The 16,409-nt window shown below is 32.9% G+C and overlaps 1 non-coding gene across 1 annotated transcript; it reads right to left on the reverse strand.

Annotated features, from left to right (window-relative positions):
- Window positions 1-3,162: 3,162 nt before the first annotated feature.
- Window positions 3,163-3,234, reverse strand: TRNAT-UGU (transfer RNA threonine (anticodon UGU)). Its single transcript has one exon. It is a non-coding gene; the product is annotated as a tRNA-Thr (tRNA).
- Between the last annotated feature and the right edge of the window lie 13,175 nt (window positions 3,235-16,409).

Genomic DNA, 16,409 nt, shown 5'->3' on the forward strand with positions numbered 1-16,409 from the left:
TCAAATAAATGGTGCAATTCGCATAAAGAGGTTGTTCATGGCTCCAACTTAGAAAGGTTCAAGGCTCATCCTTCACAAACACATTATATTTAAAATTATAGATTCAAAATCAAGTCTCTATCGTTCCAACTCCACTCAATAGTTGTCATTTTAAAAGCTCTTAAACAATATTCAACATTCCAACTCCCCTGTTCAACCAACTCGTCTCATTGCAAGGAGCATTGAAAGCTAAAGCACAATACCACATAGGCCTAGGCATGCAAAGTGCTCAAATTCAAAATAAATTTTTAACTCAAATAAATGGTGCAATTCGCATAAAGAGGTTGTTCATGGTTCCAACTTAGAAAGGTTCAAGGCTCATCCTTCAGAAACACATTATATTTAATATTATAGATTCAAAATCAAGTCCCTATCGTTCCAACTCCACTCAATAGTTGTCATTTTAAAAGCTCTTCAACAACATTCAACATTCCAACTCCCCTGTTCAACCAACTTGTCTCATTGCAATGAGCATTGAAAGATAATGCACAATACCACATAGGCCTAGGCATGCAAAGTGCTCAAATTCAAAATCAATATTTAAACTCAAATGGTGCAATTCGCATAAAGAGGTTGTTCATGGTTCCAACTTAGAAAGGTTCAAGGCTCATCCTTCACAAACACATTATATTTAAAATTATAGATTCAAAATCAACTCTCTATCATTCTATCTCCACTCAATAGTTGTCATTTTAAAAGCTCTTCAACAACATTCAACATTCCAACTCCCCTGTTCAACCAACTCGTCTCATTGCAAGGAGCATTGAAAGCTAATGCACAATGCCACATAGGCCTAGGCATGCAAAGTGCTCAAATCCAAAATCAATATTTAAACTCAAATAAATGGTGCAATTCGCATAAAGAGGCTGTTCATGGTTCCAAATTGAAAGGTTCAAGGCTCATCTTTCACAAACACATTATATTTAAAATTATAAATTCAAAATCAACTCTCTATCGTTCCAACTCCACTCAATAGTTGTCATTTTAAAAGCTCTTCAACAACATTCAACATTCCAACTCCCCTGTTCAACCAACTTGTCTCATTGCAAGGAGCATTGAAAGCTAATGCACAATACCACATGCGCCTAGGCATGCAAAGTTCTCAAATTCAAAATCAATATTTAAACTCATATAAATGGTGCAATTCGCATAAAGAGGTTGTTCATGGCTCCAACTTAGAAAGGTTCAAGGCTCATCCTTCACAAACACATTATATTTAAAATTATAGATTCAAAATCAAGTCTCTATCGTTCCAACTCCACTCAATAGTTGTCATTTTAAAAGCTCTTAAACAATATTCAACATTCCAACTCCCCTGTCCAACCAACTCGTCTCATTGCAAGGAGCATTGAAAGCTAAAGCACAATACCACATAGGCCTAGGCATGCAAAGTGCTCAAATTCAAAATAAATTTTTAACTCAAATAAATGGTGCAATTCGCATAAAGAGGTTGTTCATGGTTCCAACTTAGAAAGGTTCAAGGCTCATCCTTCAGAAACACATTATATTTAATATTATAGATTCAAAATCAAGTCCCTATCGTTCCAACTCCACTCAATAGTTGTCATTTTAAAAGCTCTTCAACAACATTCAACATTCCAACTCCCCTGTTCAACCAACTTGTCTCATTGCAAGGAGCATTGAAAGATAATGCACAATACCACATAGGCCTAGGCATGCAAAGTGCTCAAATTCAAAATCAATATTTAAACTCAAATGGTGCAATTCGCATAAAGAGGTTGTTCATGGTTCCAACTTAGAAAGGTTCAAGGCTCATCCTTCACAAACACATTATATTTAAAATTATAGATTCAAAATCAACTCTATATCATTCTATCTCCACTCAATAGTTGTCATTTTAAAAGCTCTTCAACAACATTCAACATTCCAACTCCCCTGTTCAACCAACTCGTCTCATTGCAAGGACCATGAAAGCTAATGCACAATACCACATAGGCCTAGGCATGCAAAGTGCTCAAATTCAAAATCAATATTTAAACTCAAATAAATTGTGCAATTGACATAAAGTGGTTGTTCATGGTTCCAACTTAGAAAGGTTCAAGGTTCATCCTTCACAAACAGATTATATTTAAAATTATAGATTCAAAATCAACTCTCTATCGTTCCAACTCCACTCAATAGTTGTCATTTTAAAAGCTCTTCAACAACATTCAACATTCCAACTCCCCTGTTCAACCAACTCGTCTCATTGCAAGGAGCATTGAAAGCTAATGCACAATACCACATAGGCCTAGGCATGCAAAGTGCTCAAATTCAAAATCAATATTTAAACTCAAATAAATGGTGCAATTCACATAAAGAGGTTGTTAATGGTTCCAACTTAGAAAGGTTCTAAGACTCATCCTTCAAAAACACATTATATTTAAAATTAGAGATTCAAAATCAATATTTAAACTCAAATAAATGGTGCAATTCGCATAAAGAGGTTGTTCATGGTTCCAACTTAGAAAGGTTCAAGACTCATCCTTCAAAAACACATTATATTTAAAATTATAGATTGAAAATCAACTCTCTATCGTTCCAACTCCACTCAATAGTTATCATTTTAAAAGCTCTTCAACAATATTCAACATGCTCCAACTCCACTCAATAGTTGTCATTTTAAAAGCTCTTCAACAATATTCAACATGTTCCAACTCCACCCAGTGATCATCATTTTAAAAACTCTTCAACAACATTCACCATTCCAAACATTCCAACTCCCCTATTCAACCAACTCAAAACAACTCTCATTATAAAAAGCATTGAAAGCTAATGCACAATACCACATAGTCTTAGGCATGCGAAGTGCTCACATTATAAAAAGCATTGAAAGCTAATGCACAATACCACATAGTCATGCGAAGTGCTCAAATTCAATATTTAAAGTCGGATAAATGGTGCAATTCGCATAAATAGCACTCTTTCCATGGTTTATGTTTTCAATTTTGTTATAAAAAACTTCGTCGAGAGAAGTTAAAAAAGTCTAACGAATCACGTTGAGTTATTTCTATTGGAAAAAATTAGATGAGAAGTTAAAAAAGTCTTAACGAATCACGTTGAGTTATTTCTATTGGAAAAAATTAGATTAGCCGCGAACGTTAAATTACGTACGAAAATAAATGCCTCCACGCAGGATCGAACTACGGACCTTCAGTTTACAAGACTGACGCTCTACCACTGAGCTATAGAGGCACATGTAATCTTTTTCTTCTTTTTGTTCGAAAACATATTTATCTTCAATTAGTAGTTTATTGAATCCTTCCCACTTTTCCGTGTGCCCAAGAGGGAAGCTCTTCAGCGCCATTACATGGCGTGTTCGACACGCAAATGTAACTTAACAATTTTATATCACAAGGGCGTGTTCCACAAACAGATTTAATTAAAATAATTATTTTATATATATATATAAAATGCTAAAATTTTTTAGCATTTAATAATTTAACGATAATAAAGATGATTGTTATTGATTATTATTTGTAAACATGGTTAATTTATCACAATTATTTAAGAAAAGCTATCATTTGGAGATAGTTTTTACTCTGGCTAGATACCTTTAAATTTTGGGTAATAAATTTATTTCTGTACATCTAATGAAACAAACTTTTAGTCACACAAATTTAAACTTTATTTCAAAACCAAAAAACCATTTCAACTTAAATAATATTTACAAAAAAAGTTAATATTTTTATAATCATCAAGCTACCTAGTAAAAATATATATATTTTTTATTAATATTTAACTTTAATCTTATTGAGCCAAGAGACTCATTCTACAATCCATTATGAGGACATGTCTACGTATGTCATGTCCTAAAAAATAATAAAAATAATTTTTCTACAATCCACTATGAGAGACGTGTAAGTATGTCACTTCCTCAAAAACATAATAAAAATAATTTTAGCTCATGCTGACCAAACAAAAAAACAAAAACTAAATAACCATATAATTAAACAATTAAAAATCGATACACACAAAAATTAAATCAATTGTTGATATTTCACTTTCACTCTTCAAGTAATAAATAAAATATTTCTATGTCTATCATAAATAATAAATTTTTAGATAACTTTATAGAGATAAAGTAATTAAAAAAAATCTACTTCTCTTATAAATATTTCAATATAGAACTTAAATAAACTCTTTGAATATCTATACTAACTAATATATTTGAGCATGAATTTTCTCTCTCTACAGAAAGTGTGTATATATGTGTATTAATGTTAACCTTAGCTGGAAAGGAAAAAATAATTGAAGGTAAAATAAGGTAGTTACTTCTTAATAAGAGGAAAATGTGTAACTCATTCAATTTTTAATATAAAATACTAATAATGATAAAATATCCAAAAATATAATTTAAACAATGAAAACTTACCACTATAGATTTATCTTAATCACATATTTACCAAATACTAAAAGGGATTAATTGACGTGTAAATATTTTTTCAAGTTTGGATTCAATCCTTCTCCACTCTTGGTAGATCCGTAGTTAAAATGGATCTATACTGATACATAAAACCAAATACTATTTTAAGTAGCCATTTTTAAATTTATCTATATTACACAAAGGAATCCACAACTAGATTAGTCTCATAGTACTCACGTGACACAATCACAAGGTCGATTATGACCACTACCATTAAATACTATTTTAAGTAGCCATTTTTAAATTTATCTATATTACACAAAGGAATCCACAACTAGATTAGTCTCATAGTACTCACGTGACACAATCACAAGGTCGATTATGACCACTACCATTATACCTTCAAGGGTCTATGACTTCTTTTCCTCTCTATAGTCTAGGTCACGATATGGAGATTGAACCTTGAATCTCATATATATATATTAACCATTAAATTTTTTTGACAACTTAAAATAAACAAAAACATCTTATTTTCCACTTCGTAAAATAGAAAATGATGGAAAATAATAATATTAGTGATATTTTTGAAAAAATAATAATTAAAAAACATAAAAATGAAACCCAAAAACAAAACTTATTTTAATAAATGATCTGAGTACCATATATCAAATGCCCAGGTTAAAACAAAATATGCGTGTGACCCTTGATATTATGGCGACTAAGAATGTTGTTAAGACTTGTTATTAATAGCTAACTAAAATATTCATGCAAGCATAAATTATGCACAAGGCCTTTGGAAACCATAATCCCGATGCTCCATGATTGTTGAAAAATGACAAGGTGTGAAATTGGTTGCAAAACAATAAACAAAACCAAGGAGAAATGTCAAGGGTGCCTCTAATTTCAAGTTTGAAGTCTCATATATTTGATCTAACTATTTGATTTTATTATTACAAAACGATACAATGAATATTGTTTTGCGAAGAGGTAAAAGATCATAGAGTGTGACTCGTTATTGAAGTTTAAAGTCTCATATATTTCATCTAACTATTTGATTTCTTTATGATTTCAAAACGATAGTGAATATTGTTTAGAGATAGATAGATAGATGTAAATCAATTTGAAAGAGCACTCATCTCATCTAACTCAATGGAAGAAGTTATTTTTTCTGTCATGTTTTTAATTTTTGTTAAAAATGGAAGAAATTTGATATATTTATCAAATTGAACAGTTCACGGGTGAGGAGCTTCATTTGGACACTCTCTCTGGCACAACGCTCTACACATTCATCATTCATCATCATGAATAAATAGTTCACAAGCAAGTAGGAGGGTTAGAACAAACTCCTAAGATGTAGGAACTAAATCCTAATCTAAGGCTCACACTTAACTAATGAACGTTCTCTCCAAGAATACATTTCTCCATTAACTTCAACACTTCCCTTTAATAGAGAAAAGGTTCACTAGTACTCCTAACATCTCCCTAAATAACTCATATTTAATTCTTCCAAGAGGCTTGGTAAAAACATCTGCAACATTGTCACAAGTATTACAATATTCAATATGGATTTCTTTTGACTGAACCTTCTCCCTAACAAAGTGAAACTGTGTATTAATATGCTTGGTGTTTTTATGAAACAATGGTCCATTTGCAAGTTTGATTGAGCTCTAGTTGTCACATCTTATAACTGTTGCATCCTTTTGTTCTTCTCCAACATCTTAGAGAAGTCTCCTCAACCAAACTGCCTCACACATTGCTGCACACATTGCTTGATACTCTGCTTCTGCTGAAGACAAGGATAAATTGTTCTGCTTCTTGCTGCTCCATGTAATGACCCCAGACCCAATGCTGAATGCATACCCTATTATGAATCATTGATCGTCTAGATTTCCGGCCCAATATGAGTCTGAGAAACTTGTCAATCTAACATCAAACGAATTAGTATATTTAATACCAAAGTCTAAGGTTCCTTGAAGATACCTTAAGATGCCTTTCGCTGGAACCCAATGGTTCTCAAGAGACTTTGACATGAATTGGCTCAATACACTGACTGCAAAAGCCAAACCCGACCTAGTTGTAGTCAAGTAAATTAGACTCCGAACCAACTGTCTATATAGTTTTGCATCAACCTCCTTAGAACCATTATTATTATGAAGTTTAGTATTCTACTGTAAATGCACTGAGGCAACTTTGCACTGATCCATTCTGAACTTTTTCAATAAGCTTTAAACTCTGTGCAGTACCCAACAAAAATGCATTTAATGGCCTTTGAATCCAGTTTCTTCCTATCCTCTTTTGGAACACGAGCATCAACGATCTGCCAACAATATACCGGGATCTGCCAACTCAATTGCAGCAACACGGGTTTCAGGTATTGGTCCTTTATACTTTGAACACATGTCCTTTATGAAAAAGGCATCGATTCTCACAAGCAGATATCCGATGGACAAAGAAAAGACTAAAACAATACACATATATTCTCTTGTTTCCCTCGGCCCGCCAGCGGCCAAGGCCCAAGCCCTCACGAGCTCCGATACCAAGTTAGAATTAATAGAGAATTTAGTGTGCATTATTGAATTCTAACTATTTTTAAATTAAAATTAGGAATTTGATGGAAGGAGTTGTCTTTAGGGTAATGTATATAATTTTTTTTTTGTAAGTATGTATTATTAATAATATTATATTATTATTAGTCTAGATTTATTTTAACTTTGGATTTATCAAGTACTGAGAGGGATCAAATTTCTCGAGGTGCAAATATCTTTTTTGATTGCAAAAATTGAAGAAAGGTTTGCAATTCGAGAGATTTGATCCCTCTTGGCGCTTGATAGATCCCGAGTTACGATGAATCTAAGATGGTTTCAGTCGTGCTCATTTTAAATATATTAAATATGTCTAAGTTTATATATTATGAGAATACATGTAATATTATATATTATGAGAATATAAATGTTGAATACAAAGTTGTAATGTTGAATGATCGGAAATGAAAATAATAAGAATATAGTTAATGTATAGATCCATCTTAACTCCAGATCTACCAAGCTCTTAGAGGGATCAAATCCCTTAAGTTGCAAACCCTTTTAGAGTGAAATGAGATTTGATCCCTCTCAACGTAGATCTAGAGTTAAGATAGATCTAAACTCGTATGTAATCTTTTTATTAATAAAAAGTTTTAGAAAAAATATTATTTAGCATCTTTTCATTTAGATTTTATTCTTTTGTTCTTTTTACTTCATTTTAATATTACATATCTAATATTTTTATTAATAAAAAGTTTGATAAAAAATAAACTACACAATAATAAATCGACTTACTCGGTGAACACAAAATAATTTCACATTGCCAACAAAATAATTTCACATCATCTTCTAATATTATGATGATGATGATGATGACGATGATGACGATGATGGTTAACATCCACTAGGACCAAAATTTTGTCTATCTGACCTAAAGAAACAAATTATTTAGTTTGATTTAAGATTTTATTCCTATGCTCAAAAAGCTTGGAGAGAAGCCTCCCGAGATCACTATAATTTTGACTTCGTAAAAGGCTAGGAAGGTCAGTATTGCGACAAAGATTATGAAACTGAGATCTAATGTGGTTGTACGGGGGGCACTCTAAGAGGAAGTGTTTCACTAAAATACACTCATGAGAAACCACAAAACTATATAAGCATTATATTAAAATCGACTCATGAGAAACCACAAAACAAATTCACATTATTTTTTCATATTAGGTTAAACATTATTTTTCATTTCAGAAAAAGTGTAGGTAAATCACGTAGACTCCTGCCTTATCCTATTCTTACAGACTAGAAAATTTTGAGCATTTCATCTTCTGAAATGAACTATTAATTTCTATGAGTATTCAAGTAATCGACCTAGCAAAACACTGGTATGTTCTTGTTTGGTTTCTCAAGTATTTACTAATCTTTGCCCACTGAAAATAATTACTGTCAATGGAAAATAACTTTCATTCAATATTATAGAGTATTTTTAGCACAACAATTTTTGATGTTAAATTGTTCTCTGTATTATTTAAAAGTTTTTATTATTTTTATCGATTAATTTATGACATCAATTGAGTTTATATATTCTTTGTTGGTGTATTTATTTTAACTAACTCACCATCCATTATTTAAGTGTTTTTATTTAAAAACCCTAAATTTAAGGTTTGTTTGCTGTTACAAATTTTCCAGTTTAGTAATATTTTCATTTGCATTTTTTTATATTTGTTTTTTTCAGGGCGAAAAAAGCTCGATAGTATTATATAAGATATATAATGGACAAAAAGATTACATCATATAGTTGAGAAATAGGTCCGACCAAATTCTGAACAAAGGTAATCACAGAAGAGTCAGAACCGTAGATAATCCCCAATATGGACCAAATAGACAACATTATGCATAAGATGGTGATAAAACAACTTCAATAGGAAGATGGTGGCGAAAATGCCAGAACAATAATTATCCAGTAAAGTATAGGATCGATTTAACCACCTGCAGGACTAATAGTCGCAGATACAAAAAAATAAAAAATACAGTAAACAGGAAAGACTTACTAGGGATTCTGCATTGAAAATTTGAGGTTATGTACCAGGGAGAGAGAAATCCTGTATAAGAAATTTTCTGCTTCAAATATTACCTCCATATGCCAGATACCCGGTTGAGAGAGTAGACCTTTCTTGGGTAATATATCGGCTTGGGAATTTTGTGATCTGTAGATATGCCGAATAGAGTGGCCCTCCATCCTCCTCCATAGAATCATGATTCTATTCATCTAACCAACAAAATGCAGTTTTTTGATATGATGCTTATTTTTATTTCTGGTAACCTTTTTTGCTTTTTAATTACAATATACAAATGAATTATACAATCAAAACCTATGCACTGAAATTAATTAAACTACACACTAATAAATCGACTTATTGAGTAAACACAAAATAATTTCACATTTTTTTTTAATATTATATAAACATTATACTGAAATTGACTCATGAGAAACCACAAAACAAATTCACATTATTTTTCCATATTATATTAAACATTATTTTTCATTTCAAAAAGAGTGTAGATAAATCACGCAGACTCTTATCTTATCTTGCTGCTATGGGCGGGAAAATTTTGAACATTTCACCTTTTGAAATGCACTATTAATTTTGACAAGTAAGGTAGTCGATCTAGGAAAAATTGGTATGTCCTTGCCTTGTTTCTCAAGGCTTTACCAATCTCTATCAGCAGAAAATAATCATTTTCAATGGAAAGTAAATTTCATTCAATACTATAGAGTACTTTTAGCACACCAATTTTCGCAAATTAAATTGTTCTCCGTGTTATTTAAAAGTTTGTAGTTCTTTTCTAGGTTAACTTATGACATCAAATGAGTTTATAGTTTCTTTGTTGGTATGACTCACCATCCATTGCTTTATTATTGTTTTATTATTTTATAAATATTTAAATTTAGATGGCTAATTTCATCTATAAAATAGATTTTAAATACTTTAAAGTTATAAGATAATCAAATAAAGATAAATATCAGGTGGATTATGTGTTAAAAAATTTATGTTAGAGAGATAAATTATTTTCGAGATTTACAGAAAAGAATAATAAAATAACCAACAACAATACACATAAATATTATACACATAACTTTATCCAAGGAAACCCCAAATCTGGCGAAAAACCCAACCCAATGAGATTTCATTAGCATTGGTCACAACCCTGGTCAATCCGGCCAAATGAGCTTTCACCGCTCACATCCAAGCCTACATTATAAAGAAGTATTCCCAGCCTTTTATACGCTCCATTACATGCAGTACCACATACCATAATACCATGGGTACACTATACCATGTGCCCAAAACCACTACTATTAACTAGGTCAACCATTACTCAAACCCCGAGTCAATTTTAGCTAACAATTCCCCCCTTAAACTTGACTTGGGGTTCGTTGACTAAATCCAGCCAAAACTTGCCAAGTGAAACAATCCCCCTCACTTTAGCCCTTACCCCCTTCAAAGTTTTTACCCAAGATTTGTTAACCCGACATCACCTTATTGCCTAGGTCTAACCCAGACTTTACCGGTAATTACCCAGGGGTATGCATGCCTTACCAGGTCTTACATGAGTATGCCAATTTACATGCAAATTAAAAATTTCACTCCATTATATATATACATTTTTTGCCGTCTTTGTACAATTGAGATCAATGTCCATATAAAAAGAACCCATCTACCGAAACATGGGTCACCAGCATCTGTAACCGCCCAGTTATCTAGGCGTTCTTTTCAGGTACATGGTTCATCAATTAATTAATCCATGTGCACATATTCTCCTCATCCATTGAATCTCTCATGACCCAATAGTGTGAAACTTTCCTTCACAATCTCTGGCTTTTGATGCAGATCTGCAAGAAAAACTTAATTATCTCTCTATTTACCAATGCAATACAAACCCTTGGCAACAAAAAACGTCCTTTTGAAGCCAACTTACCTCTGATAACAGTTGTTAAGAAATTTCTGGCTTTTGATGCAGATATGCAAGAAAAACTTAATTATCTCTCTATCTACCAGTCCAATACAAACCCTTGGCAACAAAAAACGTCCTTCTAAAGCCAAATTAGCTCTGATACTAGTTGTTATGAAATTTACGGTAGAGAGATAAATTATTTTCGAGATTTACAGAGAGGAGTAATAAAATAACCAACCACAATACACAAAAATATTATACACATAATATATATCCAGGAAAACCCCAAATCTAGGGAAAAACCCAACCCAATGAGACATCATTAGCATTGGCCACAACCCTGGCCAATGCGGCCAAGTGAGCCTTCACCGCTCACCTCTAGGCCTACATTACAATGAAGTATTCCCAACCTTTTATAGGCTCCATTACATGCAATACCACAAACCATAATACCATGGGTACACTATACCATGTGCCCACAACCACTACTATTTAACCAGGTCAACCATGACTCAGACCTTGAGTCAATTTTACCTAACATTATGATAGGAAATATAAAACCATGGACTAATATATTTTTCTAATCAAATCTTACTAGTTTAATGAGTGTAATGGGTTTGTAGAGGATGCATGGTTTTTTATCTACTTCCTCATTCTGTTAGGCCCCTATATTACTAGTGTAACTCCTTATTGTTATTAGTACAACCTCCTTATTATATTGTTGTACCCATGTAGTCTCCATATTGTTATTATTGTGCCTCATAGAAGCCCACTATTGTTATTATTGTGCCCTTACATTATTATTGTTATGTCGGCTCTGATTATATTATGACCCCTTAGACTCTTATATATAGAAATGAGGTCTTGTCATTTCTATCATCAAAGAATTATTCATTTGTGTAATGTAAAGGAGGTTGCCCCTTGAAGAGGTTGAATTCTAAGGCGTTGATCTATCTTTTCTATCTTTTTGTGAGCTGGTTTCATAACATTTGGTATCAGAGCTTTGGATTCTAGGGTTTCGCTACTCCAAACAAGTCATTGTGGTATGTTCGCTATAACGTTTTCGCTACAAAGTTTCAAAATCTACAAAAAAAACCCATTTGAGAAGAAATCTGTCTAAACCTTGCATCCCAATTTCATATCTTTTCGCACTATATTTTCAGAGATATGATCTGAGGAAGTTAGGGTTTTTGCAAGCTCCAGAATTTCATCTAAAACAGGTCATCGTGGAATTTTTTCTATAACTCTTTCGCTACGAAGTTTCAGAAGCTAAAACAAAAACCCATTTGAGACGAAATCAGTTTGAACCTTTGCTCCGAATTTTAGATTTTGTCTCGCTATATTTTCGGAAATATTATCTGAGGAAGTTAGGGTTTTTGCAGACCCCTGAATTACATTCCAAACAGGTCATCTTGGGAAAATCGTCATAACTTTTTTTTTCTGAGAATCAGATTGAAATTTCGTAAGAAGTTTCAGAAAGAGGACTGCCTGTAGTTTTTTGGATATCAGTTTCAGATACTAAGGTCAAAACTGTGAGACGTGGCACGCTGTAGAAGTTTTCTCTACTGAACTAGTCTATAATCACGTGACCGTGGGAAATTTGACATAACACTTTCTTAGATAATCAAATTCTGATCAGACCTGTGGGGTTAGAAAGAGAACTGAGAGAGCTACCGTAGGAAGAAATTTCAGAACTTGTAGATCTGAAATTACAGAGTTACAGTTGTTTCAAGTTCGAGCTTGTTGGGCCGTTAATATGCCATTATTATTATTACTTTTTAAACACTTATTTTATCCATTTCTACCATTCTTCATCACGTCATTTATCACAATTTATTATATAAAATTTCCAATTTATAATGATTTATGCTCTTATGAATGAATATTATTTATTCTCCTTTATTTCTAATAAATTGATGATTATGCATGATTTTATCAATGATAGTTTTAATAAATCAGTTGTAACATTATTCACCATTTTTAGCCTCTAAGATAATTTCCAGATTGAAGATTGGATCACTAAAAGTGCCAACTCAGAAATTCGCTGGAATAAGAAGTGACAATTTTGCGGTTGAGATTCTGAGCAAATGAAGCAGAATTTAGAAAATCCAGAACATGGGTTTTGTCCAGAACGGACCCTATTAACTTAATAAGGAATGGTTTATCCAAATTCGACTTGTATTGAGAGAAACGCAGGGTTATTTGAGCACGATTTTCTCAGATTTGCTGTGTGGCCGTTTTCCAAATCTCAGCTGCAAAGCCAAATTCGCCTTGCTCTTGTTGAAAGCTGGATGGAAATATATCTTCTTGTTGATCAATTGGTTGGAAACAATTCAATTTTGTAATAGGAATCATGTTGTAATTATCTCTATTGTAACTTCTCTATGATCTCTCTTTATTTAAATGAAAATGAAGATCAGAGATGGGGATGGGAAAAATGATGGAGAATTGAGGATTCAAAATTAGAGATTCAAGAATAATGATGGGATATGATAGAATAGGAGGAAAAGGAGATTGTTGCATGTTGTAATTCTCAGAGCTTCAGCTGTTGTAATGATTTCACAGTTTAATGATTAATACCTGATTTGGGAGTTGCTGTTCATTCTTCTCATCTGAAGTAGCCCAACAGCATCCGTTGGCGGATAAAGGCCCAGCCTCTGGTGGATTGTGCTGCTGCTGAATATTATATCTGTAGTTCATGCGTGGTTTTCATTATCAGTTTTGTTCGGTAATCTGGTATGTTCTATTATTTTACATCACAGCTCTGTTACGTTTGATCTATCAAGTAATCTCATTCTCTGAGACAGAAATATCATATCGAATTTGCAACACATTGTTGTTCTTTTAATCATTGATATAACGTTGCTGATCCTTACAGAATGTTATTGCTATTCAATTACATCGTAACTGTTGTAACACTCTTTAATGGGTATTATTGAATTCATCTTAGAGATTATATTTCCTTGCGATTGTTGAATCTATTAACGTTGCTGTTCCACTATAAAATACAATTGTATTCTTTATAACTAAGACTGATAAGTGGATTAATAAGATCGGATTACTATTAAGGTGTGCCGTGTGCATGTATGTTTGGCTTTCAAGTGCTGTTCCGTATTTCATCATTAATCAATGCTGTTCTATTTCCGTGTGCTATTCGATTCATCCTTCAAGATAAAATATTGCTATTTGATTTCTGTAGGACATGATTGTTGCATTTATTTTTGTAGATTAAGGTGGTGTTGTTTATAAGAATTAGTTGTCGTTACATTTCCTAGTTGCTGTTCCATTTCTGTTTATTCGCATTATCTTTGCTTTGGTGTGCAGAAGGTCTGAGACTGTAGTGAACATTGACATATGTTGTCTAGTTCCCAGTTTGATGATCTTTCTTTTTACTGCCTTTTCAATTGTATCAATCTCTAGAGGAATGAGTTATTGCTACTGTATCCTCAATTGAGGGTTGTGTGAGTGAATGATTTAATTACAGAGCATTTGAGTTTCTTGTTGTTTTAATTAGATTTTATTTCAAGCATTCATTTACTCTTGTATTTTGAGCACTGTACTACATCTTTCATAACATTACTCTTGAGTAAATAGCCGCCTCAGACTGAGTACACTCTTGAAATAAAAAGTCGTCCCTGGGTTGGCAATTAATGTGAAGGTAATTAGGAGTTAAAAAGACACATTTTTGTCACTCGACAGAGCTCCTAAAATAAAGAAAAATAGAGATGAGGAAGTTTGATGGCAAGGATCCGGTAAATTGGATACTACAGATGGAGAAATATTTTGATCTACATGGTGTACCATTGTTACAAAATGTATGTATTACATCTTCATATTTAGAACAAGATCAATTTTTATGGTATAAAGGGCTTTTTTCTCGTAAACCACTTGTTACGTGGTCAATTCTCACGGAGGGAAAAATAGCACATTATGAGGATACAAAGAGCAACATCTTCTTTAGAGAAACACCACAACAATTGGAAGAAAAAATAGAAAAAGAGCTTTGTTACAATGTGGAAAGAAAAATTATGGCAGCAAGGAAGTCTACCCCTCACAACGATAAAGATGGAAGTGTTGTTTCTCCTAGCCTTCCACAACCTACAAGGGTTACACCACAACAATTGGAAGAAAAAAGAGAAAAAGGGCTTTGTTACAATTGTGATAACAAATACATTAAAGATCATAAGTGTGCTGAGAAATAAAATGATCAAGAAACGTCAAAAGAAGAGTATATACAATAGGAACCAACCCCAGAGAAAGAAGAAATGAATCCGACCATATCTTGTAAAGCATTAGAAAGAATTACTACTCCTCAAAGTCTTAAAATAGAAGGACATCAAGAAGAAAAAGGTTCAAGAAGAAATGAATTCGACCATATCTTGTAATGCAATGGCCGTAATTACCACTCCTCAAACTATCAAGATAGAAGGACATATCAATAAGATAAATGTTCAAGAAGTGAAAGATCACATAGAGCATCAAGAAATGAATCCGACCATATCTTGCAATGAACTGGAAGAAATTACCACTCCTAAAACTCTCAAGATAGAAGGACATATCGAGAAGAAAAATATTCAAGCAGTGAAAGATCACATCGAGCATCAACAATAAGTTTTCCAACTTTTAAAGGATAACGCCACTTTGGTACAGACTTGAATGAAACAAAAGATAAATCAACATCGCAATGAAAGAATTTTTGATGTAGGTGATTGGGTATTTTTATGGTTACATACATACAAACAAATGTCCCTCAAGAAAGCTATTTATGAGAAGGAAATGTTGGCAATACTACACACACTTGAGAAATGGCGAACTTACCTAATGGGAAGACACTTCAAGGTAAAAACGGATCATGATAGTATTAAATAATTTTTAGAACAAAGATTATCCTCTGAAGAGCAACAAAAAAGGTTCACAAAGATGTTGGGTTATGACTTTGAAATCATCTACAAAAAAGGGAAGCAAAATGTTGTGGCAGATGCACTCTCAAGAAAGGATGAGGATATGGGAGCATTGTTGTGCGCCATTTCTATTATTCAACTAGATTGGATAAATGAAACATGGTATGAATGGAAGAAGGACGAAGAAGTGTGGCCACTCATTCAAAAGTTGCAGAAGATGCCAGTTCAAAAAATATTGCTAGAACTTGATGAGGAAGGAAAAATCATATTGGAGCCTGGAGCAATCACAGAAACAAGAACCCGACAGCTACAAAATCGATCAATTTAGAGTATCTCAACAAGTGGAAGAACTTACCTGCTGAAGATTCCACATGGAGGACAAGAATTTTATACAGGAGCATCAAGAACTACTCAATCATTGAGGAGAACACTTTTTGAAGGAGAGGGGCATGTTAGGCCCCGATACTACTAGTGTAACCCCTTATTCTTATTAGTACAACCCCCTTATTATATTGTTGTACCTATGTAGTCCCCATATTGTTATTATTGTGCCCCATAGAAGCCCACTATTGTTATTATTGTGCCCTTACATTATTATTGTTACGTTGGCTCTGATTATATTATGACCCC

Source organism: Pinus tabuliformis, chromosome 9 (genome assembly GCF_031772625.1).
Source record: "Pinus tabuliformis cultivar Carrire ecotype Pingquan chromosome 9, CPIR1, whole genome shotgun sequence".
In the NCBI taxonomy this organism is placed as follows: domain Eukaryota; kingdom Viridiplantae; phylum Streptophyta; class Pinopsida; order Pinales; family Pinaceae; genus Pinus; species Pinus tabuliformis.